Raw genomic sequence first — 14,965 nt, 5'->3', positions numbered from 1 at the left:
GAAATGCATTCTTGGTCAACAAAGAGGGTGGTCTTGGACAGAAGATATTGAATATGGTTTTTTTGAATTATTCAGATATTGAATATGGGTTTTTTGAATTATTTCAGGTATTCTGAAAAGCCTAGTTGAACTCCTATCCAGATTCATTTTAGTAATATACCTGCATTCACTTTTCTTTAATGACAGGATGTGGTGGCATAATGTAGTCAGGTGGTTCTTGGATTATGGATCAAGACCTCCCAGGAGAGTAGCCTATGAAATTGCATGTTTGGGTGAATAAACATTTAATACAACTAAATAAGCTAAAGAGAACCAGTCATAGGTGGAGCCTTAGCAGATGGAGAATAGCATTAAACATCTTAATAATAGATGACTAAACGAATGAATACGAAATATTCAGCAGTGCTAGGAAAATACTAACTATGGCCAACATCCATAGAGCAACACTGTGCAGATCTAAGAAGAGATACAACTAACTCTACTGGTATAACTCTTTTCAGGACTGCAGTACAAGTCATTAGGCTTCCAGGGGGTGGATTATGCCAGCAGGGGGTGTGTGTTTTGGGGGGGGGGGGGTGTTCCATAAACCATTCACAAAAGCACTTGCTTCACCATGATTGTAAAATATGCTGTACAGGTTGCAGCGGGTGGTACAATAGAAGACCCTTCTACAAATACCATCACCTCCCAAATTCTCCTTTCAAGCATCCTCTGATCTCTCAGGAGCTTGAGCAGGCTGACTTTTCTTTTCCATTTCCCTCCCTTTAATTGATGCCCAAGTGTTCTTAACAGTCTGTCTTTATCTGGAGCATCTTCATTCCTCATCCATCCATTCCCCTCCTTTTTATCTAGCTGCCCTGAGCCCAACAGGGGAGGGCAGAATATAAATATAATAAAATAAATCTACAGTGACATATTTTTCTTTCACCCTTGTGAGTTTCCAATAGAAAGTGGCTCCTACCCTGTCTGTGGGTGGCTGCATTATTCCTGTAGGATAAAGCCATGTCAGGTCATGAGAAATCACAAGGGAGGAAAAATCCCATTCCTTCCTTCCCACTGGCACTGGCTCTGCCTTCTCCTTCCCTCAATCCTCCTCCTTCCCCTTCCCTGCTGACTTCTACCTCCTCCCCTTGACTCTTGCCCCACCAACATTTTGAGTTGCTATAGTAACCCTAAGGGGCACCCAAACCAGAATTGTGTTTCTCAATGAAATCAGAAGAAATTACCATCAGATTTATTAGGATATCAAACTAATCATAGAATCATAGAGTTGGAAGGGACCTCCAGGGTCATCTAGTCCAACCCCCTGCACAATACAGGAAATTTAGAAATACCACCCACCCCCTAAATTCACAAGATCTGCATTGCTGTCAGATGGCCATCAAGTCTCTGTTTAAAAACCTCCAAAGAAGGAGAGCCCACCACCTCCTGAGGAAGCCTATTGATTCTGCTGTTTAAAAACCTGCATCAGATTTTTAAAGCAATGTGATATCTAACTCCAGTGTTTATACTTCCCATTAGATTTTTGTACAGGTACACTGAGAGCACTAGCACAACTGCAAGTCAGCCTGGAATGGATTGCTTGGGGATGTCACTTTATGAACCTGAAAGTGGGCCTATAGTGCAACTGCCACGATAAGAGGATCCAGAAAGGAGCTAGCTTTGTTTTTTCAAGTATGGTTTTCCTATTCCAAATCATATTTGTTCTGGGACCAGTTGTAATTAGGATAACACAGGGCCATTCAGAAGATGTGAAACTGGGTAAATGAAGCTACCAAATCAATACTTTGAAGTGATGAGGCCTGTTTTGCATGGACTGTAGTAAATGAAAGGCAACTGAGCATTAAATGCAAATCAACAATCATTCATCATTTTGCTGCAGCCTCTGAGTGACAGACCTAATGAAGTCACTGTTTTCAACACTTTGCATAATCTATCTATGATATTGAGCATCTTTACAAGTTGGAGCACTTGCAGGAAAACTCCAATCAAAAGATAATCAATTGAATATACAACTAACAGGAAAGGAGTGATTCTTGTGCTGATAATTTATGGTTGAAATTTCAACATATTGCATTATCATCCTATCACCCTCTTTAATCATCTTAGCTAAGATATAACAAGCCATTATCAAGGTGGACACTTCTTGAAAAACTACACAATAGGTCAGATGATTGATGAGTCTGATCAACTGAAAGCTCCATTTATAAAATGTGAAAAAGGATGTTGAAAATTCCCACTGATGTTTCTAGGAGGTGACAGCGGATGTGGGAAACACCTGCAAAACATCGTGCTGTTTACATTGCAGCAGGGAAGGTCAACCTGGCTTGCTGGCTTGGCCTGCTGTGTAGAGGCAGCCAATAATAATAGCCCTCTGCTCCGACTGCCATTGACAACAGACGTTATGGACTTGAATGGGAAGAGATTTTCTTTGATGTAGTGTATAGTCATGTGCATCTGAAACTCATTCTTAGTTGACAAATAAGCTAATAAAAGGCATCTTTATTGCCTTTCTTTCTTTTCCTCTTGATCTTTTCCTATCTAAAAGAGTAAGCAAGAAACCCTGGAAAAACCACTGAGACTATGAATTCCAGAACTGTAGCTAGTTTCTCCTTTTATTATTAAAAACAAAAACATCTTGTGTATATGCCAGTAATTTAAAATGGCTAACAAGGCCCAGTTCCATTTGACAGAACCATCGCGGGAGCACATAGACAGTCAACTAGGTGCTACCCTGGTGCATCTCTGAAATGCACAAGTAAAGCACCCAGGTTGTGGATGCCAGCATGGCAATGTCATTGAGAAATGCTGGTGCAAGTGGCTGCACTGTCAGGGAAAGGAATGGGTCCAGGGATATGATGGGAGTTAGTTGGCTCCACAAACTGCCTCATCTCAAGACCACCCCCAAAACTGCTGGGAAGTTATGTCATCAAAATCCATGGTGCAAGACAAAGAGCTTTTTCATAGGCATGGCCCCGCCATAAAGTCCCAGCAGACCACAAGATGCAGACTATAGCCACAACTAATCACACCCTCCCCAGTCAAACCCCCTCCCCGACACCTAATCACATCCTCCCAGCACTACATAAAGCCTTCTGCATTGCACTGTGATGCTGACGAGGAACAGAGGGCACCTTCCATCACCAAAAGAGCACAGCATTAAAACCCAAGTGGAACCAGCAAAGTCAATGTGTTTAACATCAATAGCAGCAGATAGAGCAGTTGCCATTGCAGAGCATTCCCTGACAGGAGCTGTAAGTGTCAAACCCCCTGCCCAATGCAGAAAATTCACAAATACCTCTCCCCCCACACTCCCAGTGACTCCTGCTCCATGCCCAGAAGATGGCAAAAAACCCCTCCAGGATCCCTGGCAAACTCTGCAAGTGGTGATTCAATAGGAGGACCTGAGAGCCTGACCAGTGCATGACCAGTCCTAGACCAGTCCAATCCCTCCCACTCTGCTCAGTCACCAGTTCCAGCCTAGTTTCTGGAGTATCATGCCTTGGGCACCCTTTCAACCTGCAAGTTCACTTCACTAAGATGCATACTGTGCTATGGCATAGGTGGCATATTTCATCAGTTGCCAACTCAGTTCATCAGACCACAATTTGCTGTTTAATAAAGCCTCTGGAGTTCTACAAGTGTGTCCCTGTCAGTTTGCAAGCAGACAATTTCCACACCCCTCCCTGAACCACCTCCTCCCCTCTCATCTATGACCTCCTCTTAGGGCTTTCCCCTTCACATGCATAGAGAGTGGGCTCTAACTCAGGAAAGCCCATCTAGAGATCACCGAACCAGGAGCTCCAGCCATGCTATCACAGGGTCTTTCCACTGAGCCATGCCTATACAATGGACTCTGCCTAAACCCAAGTGGCTGGTAGCAATGTCAGAACTACAGTGGAGTGCCTCCTTAGTGCCCAATGACATACCTTCTTTGGACCAACCCACTTTGCTCAGTGGTTGGGATGTGAGAAAAAGACCCCTAATTTCAGAACATCATAGTCACCCATTTGGTTGCCAGGGTGCCTGGAGACTCAACTCACACACATCTGCCAGGAGAACGTGGGTTTTGTCTACCAGAATGTAGGGACTTATGTGAGTACGAACAGCCACAAAGTTGCAGCAGCACTCCGTGTCTCCAGAAGAGTGCTAACCAGGAGAACAGATGGGTTTCCAGTTGCTCTATGCGATCACCATCTCGGCCATTGCAGCAGAAGAAGGTGCGCCGCAAGGAATTGTCCAGGCAAGCGGTTTCCAGCCTTGACCATAGAATCCATATGGGAAGACTAACATCACCAGCAGCTATCTTCCTGCAGTGCCAGACTCCATTACAGCAAAGCAGGAGGCTCACGTACTCAACAGATGTCACCTATGCATAAGGCCATCAAGCTTATCTTAGCCGTGGATCCTGTCACACTGCCTAAGCCTTTGTCCAACGGAACCCAAGACAAAGACTGGTGCCAGTAGAGGAATGAAGAAGAGGAAGAACATCTTCACCCAGAGCCAAGTTTCTTTGTATAGATTGGGTGTTACCTTAGGTAGCAATTTGGCCATCTATTGTCACTTTTTAAGATAAGTTTGATAGTTTTAATCACCTTCACCCCAATAATTTCTCCCATTCTTTCCCTTAATGGTCATCCTGGAGCCTCCCCTTTGGCCCATTGTTACCTGGAAGTCCAATCAGGTAACTAAGGCCAAGTCTGCTCATTGGCCAGGTACAGGCATCCAATCAGGTGCCCCCAATAAACTGGCTATTGGCTACCACATAAGTCCAGCCCTTATGGTCATTGCGGAGCCTCCCCTTTTTCTGAGGTCATGTACCAGCTGACCACCTGTCATCCGCCCCTGTACCTTCCATCCCCTAAGGGCTCAAGGTAGTCCTTATAACCTGCGACCCAGCTCCCCACAGGTGTGCATCTAGCAGTACCCCATTCCTGCTGTTTAGATACATCCTCGATTCCTGATCAGTTGAGGGTCCCTTCCCCCTAGTCCTCGTTTGTCGCCATTGGAGCCTTCCTTGAAGACTACGATCGGTAATTATCACCCTGTTTGTCCATCCTTATGTTACCTCTATGCATTTCTCTCTATTTTTATTAGGACTGTATGTGTGTTGTATGTATTCATTACCTTGTATGTATGTTCTATATTTTTCTGTAATAAATTTATGATTATTTTACTTAATTAGTGTCCTTGGTAAATTTAAGCAATAATTTCTGGAAGTGAAATCCTGTATACATAGATTCTAGATCCTTTTTAAGCCAAAGGTGTCCACCTGTCAATTCCCCAACCTCTTTTGAGGGCATTTTGGTTTACAGGGATTCCGGTCTTGGGTGCAGGAGCTGTGAGTTTGAGCCTGAACTCTCTTCTTTTGCCTTTAAAAAACATTTTGTTGCTCAGAGCAGGGAGACATTTTGTTGCCCAGAGCATGTGGGCAGCACTGCTACTGACAGTCAGGCCCCTGCTGGGAAAGAGGTAGGCATCCTGTTCACAGTACAGAAACCTATCATCTATAGGATTGGGGTCTACACGAGCCACAGGCTGTATTTGAGGTTGCACTGTTGTTGGGCCTTTGTTTCATGTCAGTGGCTCGGGGGAGGGGGAGGTAGCAGCTTCAAAGGGCAGTGGCTAGATTGGCAGATGGTGATTGACTGCATCTGTGTGTGCCATTCAAAGAGGTGTCACTGTCTGATTGGTGAATTGCTATGAACTCTGGGTTTACTAAAGCTCCAGGGTTGCTATAAACTCGAGTTCACTTGTTGTGCCATCTTGCAGAGGGTGAGTATTGTTATTTCCCCCTGTGAAATGTCCACAAGGAATGAACCAGCAGTGCTGCTTTTGCGTCAGTCTCAAGATGACTATTACTGCTGCAGTGGCCTTTGGGACTGCAGTGTCAAGTACCTAGTCTCACAGCCTCACTCTCAACCAAATTACCACAACCAGTGCTTTCCCACTGGGTAGAAAACAAAATCGACCAAAGTTTTCACTAGCCAAAGACAGCCTTAGCTGATTCTGTTTTCATACACAGGCAGAAACATCCACACCAGTTTTTAAACACTTCAGTTTATGTCAGCATTCTTGACTTTACTAGAGAGAAGCAGCTGCAGTGCAGCCATATCAAGGACAGGAACTTTCCAGACATCAGAATGTGGGGAGAAGAGCAGGCTGGCTTGAAAGCCATATTTAAGGTAGGGAACGCTGGACAATGTGGACTCCCTCTGGCTTTTGATTCAGGAGCCTTAATAAATCTATCATTACCCAACCCAGGATCTTCTGATAGATGCCAGTATGGCTTATGCTCATTGTAGTGTAAAAATAATCTTTAATTCAATTACACATTGTTCTTTTTGAAGGAGAAGGATGCCAAGTCATCATGACTTTTTCAACTGATTGCCACTTTGAACCTGTTTGCTCATAGTTCTTGTTTCAAAAATAAAAGTGTGCAGATAATTTAAGCAATTTTTCTCCATCATTGTCTAGGACTTCTCATAATTATCATAGTGTATCAGTTTCATTTTTTTCATAGTGTATCAGTTCATTTTTTTCAACACTTCAGGACTGTATTCCATATGTATATTTGATGTTCCTGATTCTTGTTCATAAAAGATGAAATAATTATCACCAGAAACATCCTAGAAAAATATTACTTTATCCCTATAGGTCACAATTCTGGGGTGTGTAAGCCTGCTAGAAAGAAAGATGGAATGGAGACTGAGATGTGACACCAGCTCTTTCCCCAGTGGAGACTGCTAAGAAAGTTCATTCAAGGTTCAAAACAACATTGGTCTGTGGGTAACTGAATTCCCCATTACAGATCTGCAGTGATTCATATGGAAACATGTTCACAATATGAATCATAGTTTCATTCAACTGAAAAGCAGAGAAAGTTTTGTGTGCACCCAGGCATACAACTTAATGATGTACTTAATCATACTTATCACTCACTTTCAATTTGAGTCAGCTAAACACTGAGATCAGTACCATCATATTGTATATTGAGTTTAATTTACAGAAGGCTATTTCTTAAATGTCTAATAAAATAAGTGACCATTAACTGCACAACCCAAAGCAGAGTCACAGGCCGAAGTCAGACGCACATAAACTGATGAGATGGGCATGGATGAAAGCCAGATGCATGTCGGATTTTATGCGGTTGTCCAAACATCAGCATCTGGCAATGGTCGTTGGCTCATTCATGTCCCGAACTGCCACAACTGAGATGCAGACTTTTTTGATAGTACATTAAATCCAGACCAAGAATGCTTCCGACGACTTCTGCGCGCACTTTCTATGTTTGAACGCTCCATTGTAGCCGACTTGTTGCAAGTGCACATCCGCTTCCCTGTGAGAGCCCACTCCAAATGATATTGTTGTGCCAGCAATTGTTGACTCAGCCTTCCAACCTTCCGAGGTCGGTAAAATGAGTGCCCAGATTGCTGGGGGGAAACTGTAATGACTGGTGAAGGCAATGGCAAACCACCCCGTAAAAGGTCTGCCATGAAAACTTTGTGAAAGCAGCATCACCCCAGAGTTGAAAATGACTGGTGCTTGCACAGGGGAACTTTCCTAAATGGGGGGGAAGGCAGATCACCCACCTTTGCTGTCTCCCCGCCAGGTGGAGAGACAGCAAAGAGAACTCCTGGGCTTCCCCTCCCTGGCCGGGTATTTAAATTGGGGGGGGGCAGATTGCCCACCTTTGCTGGCACCTTTTTAAAAACAAAAAAACAAGCACGATATGCCACGGTACTGCGCTTGCGCGAGTGCTGAATGCCATCTCAAAAAATGAGGTCCAATTGAGACCTCTGATCAACCAATGATGGGACCAACACTGCTTAGAACTGAAGGATGGATGGATGCCTGATCAGGAAATTCATTGTAAAAAAGTTGCGGGGTATAATAGCGACGGATTAGGGATGGATTTAATGGTGAGTGTGACCGCAGCCACAGTCTCCTAAACTCCCTGACTTTGAGAGCCAGTGTGGTGTAGTGGTTAAGAGCAGCAGACTCTAACCTGGAGAACTGCATTTGTTTTCTCACTCCTCCACATGAAACCTGCTGAGTGACTTTGGGTCAGTCACAGTTCTCTCAGAACTTTCTCAGCCCCACCTACCTCACAGGGTGTTTATTGTAAGGCGAGGAAGAGAAGGCAATTGTAAGCTGCTTTCACTTTGAGACTCCTTAAGTTAAAACTGGGGTATAAAAATTTCTCTTCTCTTCTTCCATGGGTGCAACTCTCTTTAGGATGGTGCTGTAAGGCTCCTATTTTAAATCCACTGAAATTGATAAAATGAATAAATTAAGACTTAATCCTAAAAGAGAGCAGAGGCGAAATCTTTAGAAGGATTAGAGTAAATTTTCTTCTGTCTGTTAGAGCTCCCCAGGACTTAACAAGGATTTTGATTTCTTACCTCATTACATATCCTAACTCATTCAGTCCTTATGTATTCTCACCAAGAAGGGCTAAAATAAATGTCCTCTGTATTTTGGTGCATTTCTTTTTTGGGAATAGTGGATGTAACATAATGTAATGAATATTGGAATGTGTTCTTCTGACATAACACAGCACCCACCTCAAAGGATACTGTCAGCTGACTCCGTACTTGAGAGGAGACAAAGCAGAGTCTCAATTACTTTTATTGATTAAGAAAGACACTTTTACACGCTAGTTTACTTTGGCATATTTATTATTCCACTGGTCCCCTCCCCAATTAAATCCAAACATATTGTGACCTATAAACTTAGCTTGTTATTACTATTTAGTCTTTGCATATGTGTGTTTCAGACGTCCTTGTATATGGTAAGTTTTCCACAGAATGGTCATCAGAATCCTATTTTTAAAGAGTGTTAAGTGCCTGAATTATCAAGCAGGAAAGAGTTTTTAGAATATTATATTGAAGCATTCCATGTGTGTGTGCTCTAAATAAAGCCATAAATATTATGCAATGCTTAATACAATACATTATTTCAAAAAACTATAAAACTGGGTACAAATCACTATTACTCACCCCCTTGGAGTGAATTATCCTCTTACATATGTAGAATTCAGAACACTTATACCAACTTTCTCAATTCAGTCAAAATTGATACTCTTCTCTCAGTTGAGAAATACATTCAATTAATAGTATTAATTATATTAATTAATATTAATAATAATAATATTACATTCAAATAATAGTTCCAGTACACTTGTATTTAACTTCATGGAATTAGTTTCAGGTGTTGAAGCAATCTACAGTGCTTCAAGATACATTACTCTATATATTCCCTAGAAATATCTTGTCCCTTCACATCCTCATTGTTAAAAATGATCAGCTTCAAAACTTTTTATAAAAAAAATGAATAGGCTAATTCTTGGTTCAGACCCACAGGTTCACGTGTCTGAAATTAATTATAAATCTTGCCTATTGTAACACTATTTTGTGGACATCTGCCCTATTAAAGGAATGTGGTTCAAATGGGTAAATGACACTGAACTTCAAATCTTCTGCTGCATGACCCTTATTTCTAAAATAATTTACAAGAGGTGCTTCCCAAATGTCATGTCTGAGTGATATGTGACTTATACTCCAAAATCCTGACCTCAGTTGATCTTAAGGAGCAACCAATGTATAACATTTTGCAAGGGCAGGAGATAACTTATAAAGATCTGTGAGTATTGCAGTTTCTGAAAAAAAAAAAAGATGTGCAGTACCTACTATGTGATGTTTAAATGCTTTAATTTATATTGCATTCTGACATACTGCACAACCCATATATTTGGCAGGGGGAGCCACTCGATCTTCTTTGTGGTCTCTGTGCAGTCCCACATATGGGTTATCCATCTGGATTGAACCCAACCTCCAAGAATTCAAAGCAATCTTAAGCATTAATTTTGGCACACACTCCTCATTCTGGGAAGGAGGCATCCACTGCGCTCCACCCACCCAGTTTCTTCTTTACCGCCGTCCGAGATACACCTACCTCGCTGTGTCTCCGTTTTTTCTCTGCAATCTTCACCTTGTTACTTGCATCCTCACCGCTCTTCACTTCAAATTTTCAATCTTCACCTCTCTGGTTAAAAAAAAAATAATTCTTTTATCTATCCCTTATCTTTCTCTTTCCCCTTTCCCTTCCCCCCCCCCTCTTCCCGGGCGGATGGAAGGGAAAGGCAACAAAATCACTTTTAAAAAGTGTACTCAGTGTGGGGCTAAGATTCCGTCAACGGACGGACATTCCTTGTGTCTTTTCTGTCTGGGGGAGATGCATAGAACTGACACTTGCCTCCACTATAGCCAGTTTGGGAAGCAGGCTAGAAAGAATCGCGCGGCCAGGTTCAAAAGTCACCTGGAGTCATCTTTACGGCCTGTGATGTCTCAAGCTTCAGGATCCCAAATTTTGCCATCATCCCTAACTACGCAAAGGGAAGTGGCTCGACCGGCAGCTTCTTTGGCATCGGCTCCCAGCAAGCATAAGCCCAGGAAACATTCCAAGAAGTCTGACAATTCCAAAAAGAAACATCATATGGAATCGACTTCTGGAAAACCATTGGATTCGACAGCCCACTGATCGAAGTTGAAGACAAATCATCAGCCTTCGGCCCCTAGGTCTCCCACTATGACCTCGGCATCACACCCAACTGCTCCCACCTCAACCTCGATGCCAATGGCACCAATTCCACCTGAGCATACCGCTACGAGGTATGAAGAAATGGTCCATATTCTTTCAAGGTCGCCTTCGATCCACGAATCCTTACCGGAAAAGATCCTCGACACCGAGTCGCCTGAATCACCGCGTCTTCGAAGTCAACGATCTAACCTTCTCGAACCACATTCTTTTCAAGAGGTCTCTTTACCTCGTAAGCAGCAGACAGCCTCCCCAGTGTCTCCACTTCGACAGGAACCATCGACTCCAAGGGAGCCATCCACTCGAGCCCTACCAGCACAATCCCCACGTCATCGTCAGGAACGCTACTACCACTTCACCCCATCTCGTTCCAGATCACCATCCCCTTGTCGGTACTGACGGTACTATAGATCACCATCTTTGGAGTGACATCGGTATTGGTACCAGGAGGAACCACTTCACTCTCGGTACCGTGAGGAACCACTCCACCCTCGGTACTGTGAGATGGATTATCAATACAGGGAACATCGACTTCGTGAAGACACTTACCATCATCAGTACCATGAGGAGGGTTCTTGTACCAGATCCTATGGAAGCCCTCACTGTCCAAGACATTATGCCTTAGTATCGAAGCCACTATCACCGGCCAGGTCCACTTCAGTATGCTCAGTCTCTTCAAAACAACAGCCTGAACAGCCTTCCTTGACAACTAAGTCTGTGATGCCTACCAAGCCTACTTATTCAGCTCCCACCGATGTTTCCATTGATGCCCCTGAAGAATCTGAAGCCGAGCACTCAGACTCTTCTCAATCTATGACTTCTGCACCTCATTCTCCAGCCTCTGATATTACCAAGCCAGCCGACCTTTCACCATCGGAGGGATCCAAGGCTTACCTGGACTTACTTTCTAACATGGCTAACGCCCTAAATATCAAACTCACCACTGACCTACCCAGAGTGTCGGACATAGTTCATGACTTGGTGCATGCAGACTTGCCAGCGGGTTCTTTTCTCCCTATGCTTCCGGTTCATCTAGAAGCTTTAAAAGACGCATGGGACAAACCAGCATCAGTCCCACCTACATCCAAGAGGACTGAGTCTCTCTACAAAATTCATGCACCAGATTCAAAATTTCTGTTCAATCACCCGGCGTCCAATTCCATGATCATCCACTCATCATCAAAGTCTAAGCAGACGTGCCATCTGGTTTCACCTGAAAAGGAGGGGGGAAAATTGGATACTTTAGGGAGAAAGATGTACTCTCTTTTCACTGCTACCTCTAAAATTCACAACTCTTTGGCGTATTTTGCGGCATACACATTTAATTTGACCTCCCAACTCAACACTATGGTTCTGTCCTTACCAGACTCGGCACAGAAGCAGGCATCACACATCCTTCAGGAGCTCTCTCGTGTCAGCAAGCAACAAATTAATTCAGTGCGTCATGCAGTGGCATGTTCATCTAGGACCATGGCCACGTCTATTGCCCTATGCCACCATGCCTGGCTCCATTCTTCTACACTACAGCCTGACATCAAGTTCAAAATCAAAGACCTACCTTTTGATGGTCAGGGACTCTTCAACGCCACTACAGACGATATTTTAACCAATGACAGCAGGAAAAGGGCTAAGAGGTTGGGAGTTAACCAGCAACAGTCTCAGCCAAATTGACAGAGAGTTTGGAAACCCTCATACTATAAGCGGCCCCGCTCACCTAGACAATCCAATTTCTGGAAACGCAAGGCACCTCCAGCCAAACAGCCATTCCATCAAAGGGCCCGTCCACAAACTACAAAGAAGACTGCCCTGGCTTCAAAACAGTCTCTTTGACTCTCTCATACCTCCTCTCTACCCGTCACAACATCTTACAGACATCACCAGACTACGTCCCTTTTACCCCATGTGGGAATCGATAACATCAGATTCCTGGGTCCTGGAGATCATCCACAGGGGTTACATCATAGAGTTCGATTCACCCCCGAAGCTCCACAGGTTCATAACTACTCCTCCCTCTCTTCTTCTCCAAAAAGAAATCACCACCTTGCTGGACAAGGCGGCTATAGAGCCAGTTCCATTGCAGTTTCATCACACAAGGTTCTACTCCCGTTACATTCTGGTTCCAAAGAGGGATGGGGGTCAATGTCCTATATTAGACCTGCACAAACTCAATCAGCACATTTGCTACAAAAAATTCCGCATGATTACCCTGCAGTCTATTCTACCACTGATCCCAGAGCAGTCTTGAATGGTGTCGATAGATCTTCAAGATGCTTACTTCCACCTCACCATCAATCATCACCACAGAAGACTTCTCAGGTTTGCCGTCGGGGACCAACATTACCAGTTTCGCTCCCTTCCGTTCGGTCTTTCGACAGTTCCGAGGGTCTTCACGAAATGTATGGCGGTGGTGGCAGCCTCGCTCCGACAACAGAAGATCTCCATCTACCCCTACATAGACGATTTTCTTGTTGTGGCTCAGTCCAAAGAGCAACTCCAAAGGGACATTTCTACCATTCTGTCTCTGCTAGCCTTGTTAGGTCTTCAGGTCAATCTAGCAAAATCCAACCTGACCCCTACGCAGAACATTCAGTTCATAGGAGCACACCTCTCAACTCTAACACACAAGGCTTACCTCCCAATGGACAGAGTACGCCATATTCAATCCCTTGCCAGTACCATCATTATGCGCCGTACTCAAACAGCCTTCATCTTCCAACATATGCTGGGTCTCATGGCAGCCACCACTTCCGTTCTATGCTTTGCAAGACTCCACATGCATCCTCTTCAACTGTGGTTTGTCCAGACATTTCACCCACATCACCAACACCAAATGACCCTACTTACTGTCCCATCATACATCCTACCATCTCTAGAATGGTGGACTCTGGAACGCTATCTCTTGACTGGAATGCCATTCATACGGCCGACCCCGTCTTCCATTGTCACGACCGATGCTTCGAAGTGGGGATGGGGAGCCCACTTCGGAACGTTGACAGTTCAGGGTCAATGGACAGATTATGAAAGATCCCTCCACATCAATTGCCTAGAATTCTTGGCAGTTCACAGAGCTCTGAGATCTTTTCTGCCATCTCTTCATGGCCAACACATTCAGGTCACTTCAGACAATATTGCCACTGTCTTCTACATCAATCGTCAAGGGGGTACTGCTTCTGTCTGCCTCTGCAAGCGAGTCATGTCCCTATGGCATTGGAGCATTGTGCACGACATATTTTTGACAGCTGTGAATCTACCTGGAGTCCAGAATGTGAAGGCAAATGCACTAAGCCGACACCTAGTCAACGACCATGAATGGACCCTCAATCGCCAATACTTTCAGACAGTCTTCAAAATTTTCGGAGTCCCAGAGATAGACATCTTTGCCTCCCTGCACAACACCCAGTGTCCATGCTTTTACACTCGAGGTCCGAGAGATGCATTCCTTCACCTGCGGTTGGGACCGCTGCATTACTTATTTCCACCGATTCCTCTCATCACAAGGTCACTCCAGAAAATCAAGCTAGATCAGACCAATCGTATCTTGATCACTCCATGGTGGCCCCATCAACCTTGGTTCACCACTCTTCTTCTTCTGTCGAACAACACATTCCTCCAATTTCCCAGAGTACGTGATTTACTCTACCAACAAGAAGGCAAGGTCCTGCACCACGACCCTGGTCTTCTAAAACTGACTGCCTGGAAGATCAGTTTTTGAATTTTCTTCAGGAGGTTCACCATGTCATGCTTAATGCCAGAAAACCCTCCACTAGGAAATCATACTCTTTAAAATGGAAACGTTTTTCGGCCTATGCCTCCAATCATAATTTCCATCCTGAACTTTCCACTATAGCCCAGATTTTAACATATACATTGTCTCTCTCTAAGGCAGGACTAACTTATTCTTCTTTAAAAGTGCATCTACCAGCCATCTCAACTTTCCATCCTCGCATTGAAGGATGCACTGTTTTTTCCCACTCTGCGACTAAGGCCTTTATGAAGGGAATCTTACGTATCCATCCTCCAATTCATCAGCTACATCCCACTTGGAGTTTATCTCTCGCCTTGAGCCAACTCTTAAAACCACCTTTCAAACCTATGGCGTTTATCCCTCTGCACCTTCTGTCATGGAAGATAGCATTGCTGGTGGCACTTACATTGGGTAGAAGGGTGAGTGACATTTGTGCTTTCAGGGCAAATCCTCCATACACTATCTTCCACCATGATAGAGTAATATTACGCCCTGATCCATCCTTTCTACCTAAAGTTGTTTCACCGTTTCATTTAGGAAAACCATCTACTCTGTCTTCATTCTTTCAACATCCTAGTGACGAAGGTCAACGGGCCCTTCACAATTTGGATGTGCGTAGGG

Source organism: Heteronotia binoei, unplaced genomic scaffold (genome assembly GCF_032191835.1).
Source record: "Heteronotia binoei isolate CCM8104 ecotype False Entrance Well unplaced genomic scaffold, APGP_CSIRO_Hbin_v1 ptg000565l, whole genome shotgun sequence".
Classification (NCBI taxonomy): Eukaryota; Metazoa; Chordata; class Lepidosauria; order Squamata; family Gekkonidae; genus Heteronotia; species Heteronotia binoei.
This window is presented reverse-complemented; position numbering follows the sequence as displayed.